A 12557-nucleotide genomic window follows, 5' to 3' on the forward strand; every position below is an offset into this window, starting at 1 on the left:
TCACCACCATGCCAATTTATTACTCCCGTGGCACCGACAGCGGGCCGTGCTCGGTGACACCACACACCACTTCTTGCCTTCTAGTTTCTGTCCAGAGAGAAATGCCTACCCTGTCCCCGGCCCCTCCTCAGGAAGGGGCAGGGAGTCCACTAAGGGCCACTCACCCAAATAAACCTCTTAATGCACTAATTCTTAAAATTTTTGGACATTTGTGTTTCCTTCCAAACAAGGCCAAATGTCAGGTGTCTCACCCACCTCCCCCCACCAGCCGAATGAGTCCTTGGACAAGGCCACTCTCCTCTTCAATCTTGAATAAATACCGGGCGACGTGCTGTGAGTGGAGGTGAGTGATGGCACTGAGCAGGCCCGGCAGGCAGGGACATCTCCAGGTGTGGGAATGCGAGGACGGGTTGCTATTGGCTCGCTGGCCGAGTCCCCCATGGCTGCCGGCTGCCGCAGGAGGGCCACCTACAGTTTGTCCAGGAAGTTGTCCAGGACTGGGATGCCGTCCTTCAGGCCTTTGCGCTTGCGCGTCTCAGCCACCACCTGGCTGGGGCCGCTGGTGTTGTCGAAGGGGTCGCCGGGCAGGATCTGCCAGTGGTCGAACACGCACTGCGGGAAGGCCTGGCCACCAGTGTTGGACCTCAGGTCTGCTCTGAAGCCAAAGGACTCGTTGACAGGTAAGTAGGCCTTCACAACAAACATGGGGGTGCTAGCCACCTGGGACTCCTCAAAGACATGCCCTCGCTTCCTGTTCAGGACACCGTAGATACCACCGACCACTTGCTCAGGACACTGAATCTCCACCAGGTAGATGGGCTCCATGAGGCGGGGCTGGGCAGTCAGCACGCTGGCGTAGAGGCAGCGCCGGGCCGTTGGGATGATCTGGCCGCCCCCGCGGTGGATGGCGTCAGCAAGCAGGGTCACATCATGGACATCAAAAGGCACACCCCTCATGTTCTCCTCACACAGTGCCCCCTCCTTGGTGGCCCACTGGAAGCCGGCCACCACGCTGTCCTTGATCTCGTTGAGGTACTGCACACCCTTGGTGATGTCAGTGAGGATGTTGGGGCCAGTGCCGTCGGGCCCGAAGCACCAGATCTTACGAGCCTCAGCCACATCCACTCGTACTTCTCAGCCAGGTCGCGGGCCCGCTGCTTGAGCTCCTGCCGGGCGGACACCTCGCCCTTGTCAATGTCCTCAGCCAGGCCGTCGGGGAAGGGCCGTGCCTTCATGTACAGACGGTTGTGCTTGTTGGGGGACTTGGACAGGCACAGCACGCTGGACTCCTCGCTGACGGTCTCGCGGTAGGAGACCACTGGGTCGGATTTCTTGATGGGGATGCAGGCGTGGTCCTCCTCCAGGTCCTTCAGGCAGATCTCCAGGTGCAGCTCCCCAGCTCCAGCAATGATGTGTTCGCCTGACTCCTCAATGATGCACTGCACCATGGGATCCGACTTGGCCAGCCGCTTCAGGCCCTCCACCAGCTTGGGCAAGTCGGTAGGGTTCTTGGCCTCCACGGCGACCCTGACCACAGGGCTGACGCTGAACTTCATGACGCGCATGTTGTGGGCGTGCTCGAAGGTGGTGATGGTGCCAGTCTTCACCAGAAACTGGTCCACACCCACCAGACCCACAATGTTCCCACATGGCACGTCCTCAATGGGCTCCACATAGCGGCCCATCATCAAGATGGTCCTCTGGATCGGCTTCAGATACAGGTCTTCCTTCTTCCCAGGGGTGTAGTTGGGCCCCATGATCCTGACCTTCAGGCCAGTGGGCACAAACCCAGAGAAAACATAGAAGCGACCTTTGTCTGAGGTTGGCACCATTTTGGAAATGTACATCATCAGGGGACCTTTAGGGTCACAGCTTTTAATACCCATGGCGGCCTCATCTTCGGGGGGCCCCTCGTAGAGCAGCTCACAGCGGTACTTCTGGGCTGTCACAGGCAAGGGCAGGTGGATGGTGATCATCTGCAGCAGGGCATCCCCAGCGGGCAGCCAGCAGCGCATCACAGCCTTCAGGAGGGGCTTGCCCTCTTTGTCCTTGTCTTCACTGTCCAGCTTGATGTCCAACTTCTCAATCAGTTGATTGCAAGTATTTTGAGAAGCTTATCTGTTGCTCCCTGGAGAAAAAGATTCTGAAGCTCTTCTGTCTGGCATACTTTGGGTATGTTGCAAGGTTGGACCTGTATTGGGAGAAGGACATCATGCTTAGAGGGATGTATGGACAGCGTAGAGAGAAAGACCCTTGATGAGATGGATTGACTGAGTGACTGGGGTAATAGGGATATGTGTGCCAGAGACAATAAGGTTGGCTGAAGAGAGAGCAGGGTTCAAACCTATTGTACACATGAGTTGCAAGCGGTTTGATGGCACACAACAACAACAAAAACCACCACCACCACCACCAAACAACATAAGAGAAGACAACTCACCTTTGCTTTCAGCTGTAGCTGAAATAATCTGAAACCAAATATAGAGTCTTTCTGGTTCACATTTTCCAAAGAATTAACCTCTGTCATCCTGCCAACATAAAGAGCTCTGATAGCACAGCTTATCACATGTTCTGTTGTGAACTGACAGTGGTGGTTCAAGTCTACCAGCGTCTTCAGGGCAGAAGGATGGGTAGCCATGGTGACTCAATGCCGTAAGTTAGAACTGACTTGAAGGCAATGAGTTTAGATACCCTGCCAGCATAGTAATAGCTTTTTCCAGCTAAATAAGGCAAGGGAGAGAAGTAGTATGTAGTAAAAGTAGTATGTAGAGGGATGGGACTAGACTGTAGACTATAGACTGTGTTTACAATACCTGTGTTTAGCCTGCATATGACTTCTACTTTCACTGGTATCAGTTCTTAAGTTCTTAGCATCTTAGAGTTCTTCAAGGTGAATTTATTCATGTCTCATGACCAACCACCTCTGCAGAGGCCTCTTCACCCGTGTTTGGTCAATCACAATGATCCATGTACTTTATACACTCAATACATTTTTTGAAATTTCTACTACTGATTAATCTTATACTGTTCTCTTTATCCTGAAGAATAAGCCTTTTTATTCTCTTGTCTTTTTTTTTTTTTTTGAAGAGTCATTCCAAGAGGCAAGGGAGACACAATTGGATTTGCTTGCCCTACTCTCTTTAATTAGGTACCTGGTTCAAATCTACAAGCTGCTCCATGGGAGAAAGATAGGCAATCTCCTCTCATGTAATTTACTCCCTCAGATTATGGGTTGGTTCCAATTAGATAGCACACAACAACAAAAACAACAACCTCTATAGTTGTTGTTGCTGTTATATGTCTTTAAGTTGACTATGACTCACAGCAGCCCTATGCACAATAACTCTGTATCCTATGTTCTCCTGAGCCAATCTCACTATCTTTGACACACCTATCCTTATTATGCCAGTTATTGTGTCAATCCATCTCATCTAGGGTGTGCCTCTTCATTACTGTCCCTCGACCCTTCCAAAGATATCCTTCTCCAGAGACTTGTCCCTCCTGGCTACATGCTCAAAGTATGTGAAATGGAATCTGAAAATCCTTGCCTTCAAAGAGCAGGTTGGCAGTAATTGTGAAGATCATGACCTGGATCAGGTGCACCTTACTCTCTAGACTGACATCCTTACTCTTCCACTCTCTGGATAGGTCCCTGACAGCAGATTTTCTTAATGCAATTAGTCTTTTGATTTCTTGAGTGCTGGTGCCAAGACTGTTGATTGTGGCCTGAGCAAGCTGAAATTGTTAACGCCCAGTGGTAAGAATCTTTGTTTTCTTGATGTCGAGCTTCAATTCACATTGCAAACTACAAACCTTGACTTTGCAACAAATGCTTCAAGCCCTCCTCAGTTTCAGCAAGTAAGGTTCTGTCATTTGCACGATGTAGGGATTATTGATGAGTCTACCTCCAATTCTGATGCCACATTACTCCTCATAAAGTCCAGCCTCTCGAATGATCTTTAATTAGACATTGATGATTTTTAGACTCTAAATTTTTATCCTTCACTATTACTTGTTAGAGCCAAAGTTACTGTCAGTTTTAAACTATAAATTCTCTTGGAGATTTCATCCAGAAAGTTCTTTATTTTATTTTTAAATTTCCTCAAGACCTGGTAGGTTGGTACTGTATATGCAGTTTAATTGTAAGCTCTTCAGAAGTCAGTTTCCAATTAGGCAGGATGGGCCTATTAAGAGCTCTCTAACCAGTGTAGTGAGACATATCGGTGCACTGCAGATTATCATGGTTGTGCTTGATATTGATCCTCTCAGTCCTTGGACATCTGGGTTGGTTCTAAGCCTATAACCTTATGCATCCTGTCCATTTACCCCAGTGTGCCATAAAAATGCTATTTTTCACTTTCTATCTAAAGCATGACACGGAAAACATTAGAAACATTGCTACAAAAGCAATATGGCCATTTTCAGTCTAATTATCTGATATATCTGTGTATTTTTCTGGTAAAACATTTGTAAAGGTGAAGAAAACACAGATTATTCATTGAAAAATAGTAAAAAATAGTATGAAATTAAATAGATCTGAGAATGGATGTTAAACTTAATTAAGCTTAATCTTGCTTTACTCTGTAATCTTTTCTTTTTTATCAGTAATAGAAACTTGTTTCTAGTCGTTCTTGTCATTATTTGCCTATAGGTTGATTCTGATTCATGAGGACCCTGTGTGAAAAATAGAACTATAATCTAAAGCACTTTAGCACTGTGACATTTTTGTAAGAGATTATCAGGCATTACTTTAGAGGTAACTCTGAGTAGGCTTGAGCCATCAACCTTTTGGATAGTGGTTGCATGCTTAATCACTTGCACTACTTAAGAATTATTTTAAGAAGTGAAGCTATGTCTTACAGCCAAAGGCAAAAAGTGTTGAGAGACTGGATGGACTGGAATCAGGAACTAGGAAGAGAGTACATGATATTTACCTTTGGCTCTTTCAGGTCATGTTATTGTTTTTCTCTGTTCTTCTTTGTATTCTATCTTGTTCATCTCTCTTTTCTGGAATTGTAGTTCAAGAGGTCCCCTGGAGAAAGAAAGAAATGCTTGATAAAGTAGGGCATCAAAAAAAGGAAGAAGATGCTCAGCCAGATGGGTTGATACAGAGGCAGCAACATGGGTTCAAGTGTGGCAGTAATTCTGAGGATGGAGCAGGACTGGGTAGTCTTTTACTCTGTTGTACATAGGATCACCATAAGTGAGAGCTTATACAGTGACACTTAACAACAGTTCAAAAGTCCAATAGAGACTGACAAGCATCTTTCACTCCTAATTTCTAGTTCCCAGGAAAAAGCTAATTGATTCATCTTCAACAAGGTTGTGACCAATAGCTGAAGTTGTTGGTTATTTTGTTTTAAAGAAACTGATCAATCAAACTTAAGTAGTAAATTGGTTAACTTGAACTTGATGTCAACCCTTTCCCATGGGAAAAGGGAGGGTGTTAAAGAGAAAAATAAATAGTAGCCAGATGCTCCAAACATGTCAAAGGAACCCTGGTGGTGATTTGGACAAACACTGAAAAACTGTTGCTCAGATATACAAGGAGAAAGATGAAACAGCCTGCTCTGATAAAGATTATCGCTTTGGGAACCCTGTGGGATAATTTTACTTTGTCCTTGAGGTTTACCATGAATTAGAAACAGAAGCAGTGGCTAGGGGTTTATGATACATAAGGCATTTCAACACTTTATGTTTCCTATGTCAGAGATCAATGTCCTGGGAGTTCAAGTTGGAGCAGCCTGGTCTCACCCTCTTAGGATGAACCTGTTTGTTCTCCTAACACAATATATTAAATACTCTTCTCCAGCATCACAGTTCAAAGGCATCAATTCTCCTTCTATCATACCTAGTCATTGTCCAGCTTTCTGATGTATAGCAAATAATTGCAAAGACTATGGCCTGGATCAGGTACACTTTAGTCTCCAGACTGGCATCATTGCTCTTCTTGTTGTTCTACTGTGGAGAGGTCTCTGGCAGTAGACTTTCTAATGCAATTCGTCTTTTAGTTTCTTAGCTGCTGGTACCAAATATGTTATTTGTTGAGTCAAACAAACTAAATTTGTTAACAATCTCACTCTCTTCACCATCTATCATGATGCTGCCAATTGACCAAGTGATGAGCTTCAATTCATACTGAAGCCTACAGTCCTTGAACTTCTGCAACAAATGCTTTAGATCCTTCTTGCTTTCAGCAAGCAGGGTTGTATCATCATCATAATTTTGGTTGTTGATGAGTCTTCCTCCAATCCTGATGCCACATTTCTCCTCATAGAGCCCTACCTCCTGGATAATCTGTTCTGCATATAGATTGAAAAGTTATGGAGGTAGGACAAATTCCTGGCACATACCTTTCCAATTTTGAACCAAGCTGCCCTTTGAAATAGTCTACTTAGCTTCCAAACCTCTTGATTTCTTTTCTTTGCTTTGGCTTCTCAGTGCTCTTGTACAATATTTCGAGTCTCTTCTGACATTGATTTTGATCCTTTCTTCCTCATTTGCCTTTGTGATGATCTTTTACATTCTTTATTTCCCATCCAACAAGACCCCATAACTTTATTAATTAATGATAGAAACAGTATAAATATCAAACCCAACAGCAGTTACTCTTTTGAAACACCAAAAAAAGTCCTCATTTTCCTGATGGCTACATTGTTAATTCCACAATAGCGTTTACAATATCATTACTATTGTTCTTCAGGGCTCAGACCGCCTTTGCTCTGGACACATTTGCTTGTGACATCACTAAGTCTATGTCCTTAACTTCGACGCCTCTTTCATCAACCTCTTCCTCTTCATTCTCTTCTTGAACAGTTGGAGTTTGTGTGTTTTCTTGAATGTTTGAGACAGCTTCACCTTGAACTTTGAATTTCTCAGCAGCTGCTAGCTATGCTTGCTAAGTCCTCAATCTTGGTTTCACCAAAAACTATGTAGATATCTGAAGCCGGACTCTTATAAACCTCTGGTTTTGTGATGACAAAGAGGATATTCTTAGATTTTCGGATGGTGACTCAAGTAACCCCTGGGACTTGCCATGTCCCAGTTTGCACATCACCCTCCTCGTCTTCTTTTCACTCTTTCTCTTTTGCTTTACTGACTGGTTCTTCATCAGTTTCAGCTGCTGCTGCCAGCTGCGCTTGTTTGGTTGCCTCTGTGAAATCCTGTTCCTCAAGCTCTGGTGCTGATTCATCACTGTCAGGTTCTGTTCCTGACCCTGTCTCAGCCTGAGGCTGTGGCAATTCTGCTCTGTAGCAGGGATGGTTTCTGTGGCGTTACTGGGCATTTTTGTGGGGAACGCAGAACCAAGATGGCAGCAGAAAGAGAGAAAGCAAGAGCATGACCCATGCCTGTTTCAGGAGGAAGCTCAAAATGGAGGGGCGATCTTTTATAGTCTTCATGGATGATATTCTTGATATTTCTCCACAGTTCATCTTATTTTTGCTCATTAGTTTTCAAGGCCTCAGACCTGTTCTGAGATGGTTTTTAAATTCAGGAGGTACAGATACAAGGTTCTTGTGGATTTGATATTATTTTTTTTAACCTTCAGTTTGAACTTGTACATGAGTAATTGATAGACTGTTCCATGATCAGCACCTGGCAGAGTTTTCACAGCTGATATTGACTTCTCCAATGATTTTTGTTAATGTTATAATGAATCTGATTTCTGTGTAGGTTCTTAGGTAAGGTTCATGTGTATAGCTGTCACTTGTGTTCTTATTCACAATGAATAAATGATTGTACAGAGTTCTATCATTTTTGTCTCCGGTCTCATTTCTATCACCAAGTTTATGTTTCCTGACTACCGATCTTTCTTCCTTTTCCCCAACTTCTGAATACCAGTCACTCAATATCACTAATGCATAATACATAAATTGCATGTTTGATCAATTTTCAATTGCAACATTTGGTAGAAGTCTTTATACTTACTTCACTTTAGCTCTGGGTGTTGGTGCACAAATATGAATGATAGTGGTATTAACAGGTCTTCCTTGTATGCATATAGATATTATCCTGTCACTCACAACATCGTATTTCAAGATGGCTCTAGAAATGGTCTTTTTAACTATGAATGTGACCCCATATTTTGTCACCTTTTAATTTTGAGCATAGTAGATTATATAATTATCTGACTTAAAATTTCCCATGCCAATCCATTTAATTTCTCCTATGCCTAGTATTTCAATATTTATTCTTTTCATGTCACTCTGGAGACTAAAGTACATCTGAAATAGGCCATGGTCTTTGCAATCACTTGCTATGTGTCAGAGAGCTGGAAAATGACTAGGAAGAATAGGAGAATTGATGCCTTTGAGCTGTGGTATTGGAGAAGAGTATTGAATATACCATGGACTGCTAAGAAAATGAACAAGTTCACCCTGGAGAGGGTTAAATCAGGAAGCTCCTTGGAGGCAAGAATTTTTTTCCCATTTTTTAAATTTTATTATATTGTGTGTGTATCATCAAATTGGATCTGACTGGTACAGGAGGAGATTACCCTCCATCTCCAGCAAAGCATCTGGTGGATTTGAACTGCATACCTCTAGAATTGCAGTGCAGGTTCTTGCCACTAGGCCGCCAGAGCTCCCTTGGAGGCAAGAATTCTGAAGCTTTGTCTAATGTATTTTGGACATGTTGCTAGGCAGTACCAGTCCTTGGAGAGGGATGTCATGCTTGGGAGTATGGAGGGACAGTTCAGGAGAGGAAGACCCTCGATGATACGGGTTGATCCAGAGACTGGGGTAATGGAGGTAGGTGTGTCAGAGACAATAAGATTGGCACAGGATAGAGCAGGGCTTAGGGCTATTGTACATAGGATCACTATGAGTCGCAGGTGACTCCATGACACATAACAGCAGCAACAATTTCTTACTCAATCTCCAAATTTTTTTTTATGTTCATGCTTCTCTCATTTTTTATTCCAATTCCTAGTGTCTGTTTACAACTGCTTCTCCTCCTTTTTTGTTCCTAGTATGAAGGCTCAGCCTCTGGTGCCATATCTGCTAATCTAATTTAAGTGTGCTCTATTACACATAGGGTTTTCAAAAGCCTGTTATTTTGGAAGTGGATGGCCAACCCTCCTTTCTAGTCTGTGTTGTGTGCTCAATCAATGGTTGAGCAATATTTGACAGAAAAATGTTTTTCCCCAAAGAGCTGATGAGAATATTCAGGGAACACATCAGGTGTCGCTTCTAGGTGACCACTTTGATGCTTGTGTTGTATTTTCCACCCTCCCCCCAATCTGCCAGCCACCAGCTGAGTTCCTTCTCCTTGTTCCTCCAGTACCTCCCATCCCCTTCCCCCATCCAACCTTGGTTTGATGGCTCAGGCTCCGACCACCTCTATCCTCCCATTTTCTTTCATCAAACCCTCCTTGGAGTGGCCAGAACCTCTGTATCTTGTGGTGAGGTAGGCAGGAGAACTCTGCTTACACTAGTTGCAATATTTAATGATTGATGCCACATATTCATCCAGACCTGCCTGGATTTGTGGACCAGTCCTGAAGAGGGCAGTATAACCACAGTCTCAACCTAGTGTCTGGCGTGACCTGGAAGGAAAGTATCACAGTCCGATGAACAAGTTTTGCACGGTTCTGATGAAGAAGTTTTGCTCTGTTCCTGCATATTTTTGTAGCCTTTGCATTCAGCAATTCCAACTTTTTCTCTCTTTCTTCTCTGTTGGCAAAGGGCTTGCCAGTTTGGGCTTTTACTTATATTTGCTTATTTAACACTCTAGCTTATCTTTATAGTAAAATGCTTACCTGAGAATTTGGTATCTACCTAATTCCTTTCCGTGTTCTTCCACAAAGGCTTTATTCTATTCTATTTTTTCAGAAAAAGAATTTATTAACCCTTCACTGTTGTAGAAATAAAATTAAAAAGTCTATAACAAAATGATTGATATTTTTCTCATATTAAAAGTAAATTTATAACATTTCAGCTACTTGTCCTAAAGTCCTTAAATAGTTACTTAGCAGATTCAAATGGACAAATACCATAGGTTGTTAATAAGATTATATTCTGCTCATGCCAGAACCAGAAATCGATATCTCCAAATAGAAATACTGCTGCCTTTTTATTTTTTTGAAAGAAATGATTGTAATATGAATGAAATAAAGTTCAACTAACTAGTTTTATGACATTTATTACAATATTGTTATTATATATTATTGAACTGATCCAATGCTGACCCTCCAGTGGGTTTTCAGAGGCAGTTTATTGCTCTAAATGAGGTTGCCTATCTTTATCCCCTGGAGCAACCGGTGCATTTGAATATTTGTTACAAAACCCACACTACAACTGCACTCTTTTTCACTTCCTCCCTCTGATTCTTGTTGACATTAATCCTTCTACCTACCTCTTCCTGCCTTTTGGCTTTATCTGTGGTGAAATGCTTCCCTTTCAATTTTACTTAGTTCTAAGGAGTGAGTGTCTCCTACTCTTACTGTTCAGCTTATATGCATGTTTAGTGTTTGCATACAAGTTGAGCCATGGAGATGTTCTATTTTTCTTAACTCCCTGCTGGATATAGATTTATTTTCAGTTAAATGTTTTAAAGACTATCTTTTTTTTTTGTTTTTTTTTTTTTCCCTGAGAATGGGCAAATTTTCTGGAAACTTCAAGTTCTCATTCACCTCTGTAACACCATTGAAAGTATTACAGGACTGGAACAGGAGTGAGTGAATGAGATATTCACTCTAGATGAAAAAAATAATAGAGCATAAAAACCCTTCAGTCATCAAGATAAACAAAATTTTAATGTTGAGAATTCTAAATAGATGAAAAGAACTATAATGAACAGCATATCAAAATTTTAAATAAAGGCAGATTCAATATTACTGATTTTTACTTTTTCTTTGAGCTCCTATATAGCTTGGTTGAATGCTGTTATATAGTAGCTACATTTTATTTCTTACAAGATTCATCTAGTAAATTGGACTCTTCTTGGAGGCAAGAAATATTCTCCTAAAGATCCCCACTGGAGATTAATTTCTGATTTAACTAATACTAGCTGAGTATTTGATATATGTAGGATTGATGCTAACCTATGAGCCTTGCCCTGCAATTGCTTTTGACCCAGCGGTGGAAATAAGATCTGCACACTGGGTTGCAAGCTGTACATACTGTGTGGAAATTACCAAGAAATAGTGCTACAGTTTTGAGGATGGAGATACTATTTCAACCTGGGCCAAACAGGGAGAACTTTTCGAAGAGATATTGTTTTATAGGAACTCTAAAGGTCAGGAAGGAGCCCTAGTGTTATAATGTGTAATGATCTGCAGTTCAAACCCATCAGTTACTCTGAGGGAGAATGATGGGCAGTCTCCTCCACTGGACAACAGCAGGCTTGGTTTAGGTTTAAATTGCTGTATAATTTGAGCATCCTGAGTCAGAAGTACAGATATTTCTGTTACAGAGAAACAAAGTTACAAAAAAACTGAAGCTGTGTCCAGAAACTCAGTTTGTCTAGAGAGATGGGCTTATGGTATTAGGAAGTTTATGAAAGTTAAAAGCTCAGGAGATAGATTGACAAAGGGTCATTGAGGAATATAAATATTTTAACTTTAAAATTTTATACTCACAGGGAGGTCTGGTGGCCTAGTGGCAAGAAGCTGTGCTGCAATCCCAAAGGTTAGAATCTACCTGATGCTCCATTGGAAAAGGAGGGGCAATTTCCCCCTGTACCAGTCAGATCCAATTCACATAAAAAATTGATAAGAAATGTAAAATTTTATACACACATCCTTTGAAAGCTTTACATTACCTGGATATGGAACACATTATTCTTTTAGACTGAAACAAAAGCACTTATTATCAACAAAACAAACCATAAATAGAAACTATTGTCACAAAGATTGATTAATTAATGTATTATAATCAATGCCATAATGGTCCAAATAGCTAAATAAGATTACAACTAAACAAGATGGTAACACCTGGAATCAGTGCAAAGTCTCTTGGGAGACCCTCTGAGGTTAGCTCTGAGGAAAAAGTGGCAATTTGTAACTATTGAGAGTCAAAGAGATTGACATTTTAAATGCCATTTTGTATCAATCTAAAACTCTGAATTTCTTATTTCTTGTTTTGTTGGCACTTTGATTCTGTTAGTCATATAGATATTTCTTTGTTTTTTGGCTAATAGATTCTGACCAGAGCTTAGGAACTGTGAGTCTCTAATTAGAAGCTTTAGTGAAAAGGATTTTTCTCATAAAATGTAACTTTTTGCAAATGCTTTGTTTCCAAAAATACAGCTATTAGGCTCTTTTATGATAGAATGAAAGGTTGAAACTCTTCCTTAAGACATCTGATTGAAAATAAATCCAGACCTAGTTTTTGTTGTTGTTGTTATGTGCCTTCGAGTTGTTTGCGACTCATAGCGACCCTATGTACAACAGCCCTAAACCGTGCTCTAGCCTGTGCCAATCTCATTGCCTTTGACACACCCATCCCGATTACCCCAGTCACTGAATCAATCCACTTCATAGAGGGTCTTCCCCTCCTGCGCTGTCCCTCCACTCTACCCAGCATGATGTTCCTCTCTAAAGACCTGTCTCTCCT

The 12557-nt window shown here is 41.9% G+C and overlaps 2 pseudogenes; both read right to left on the reverse strand.

The window, feature by feature from the left end:
* Window positions 1-468: 468 nt before the first annotated feature.
* LOC102871842 lies at window positions 469-4219 on the reverse strand (annotated as a pseudogene).
* Window positions 4220-6649: 2430 nt separating this feature from the next.
* Window positions 6650-7285, reverse strand: LOC102867379 (annotated as a pseudogene).
* Window positions 7286-12557: the final 5272 nt, after the last annotated feature.

Source organism: Elephantulus edwardii, unplaced genomic scaffold (assembly GCF_000299155.1).
Source record: "Elephantulus edwardii isolate Elephantulus edwardi_28Jun2011 unplaced genomic scaffold, EleEdw1.0 scaffold00229, whole genome shotgun sequence".
In the NCBI taxonomy this organism is placed as follows: domain Eukaryota; kingdom Metazoa; phylum Chordata; class Mammalia; order Macroscelidea; family Macroscelididae; genus Elephantulus; species Elephantulus edwardii.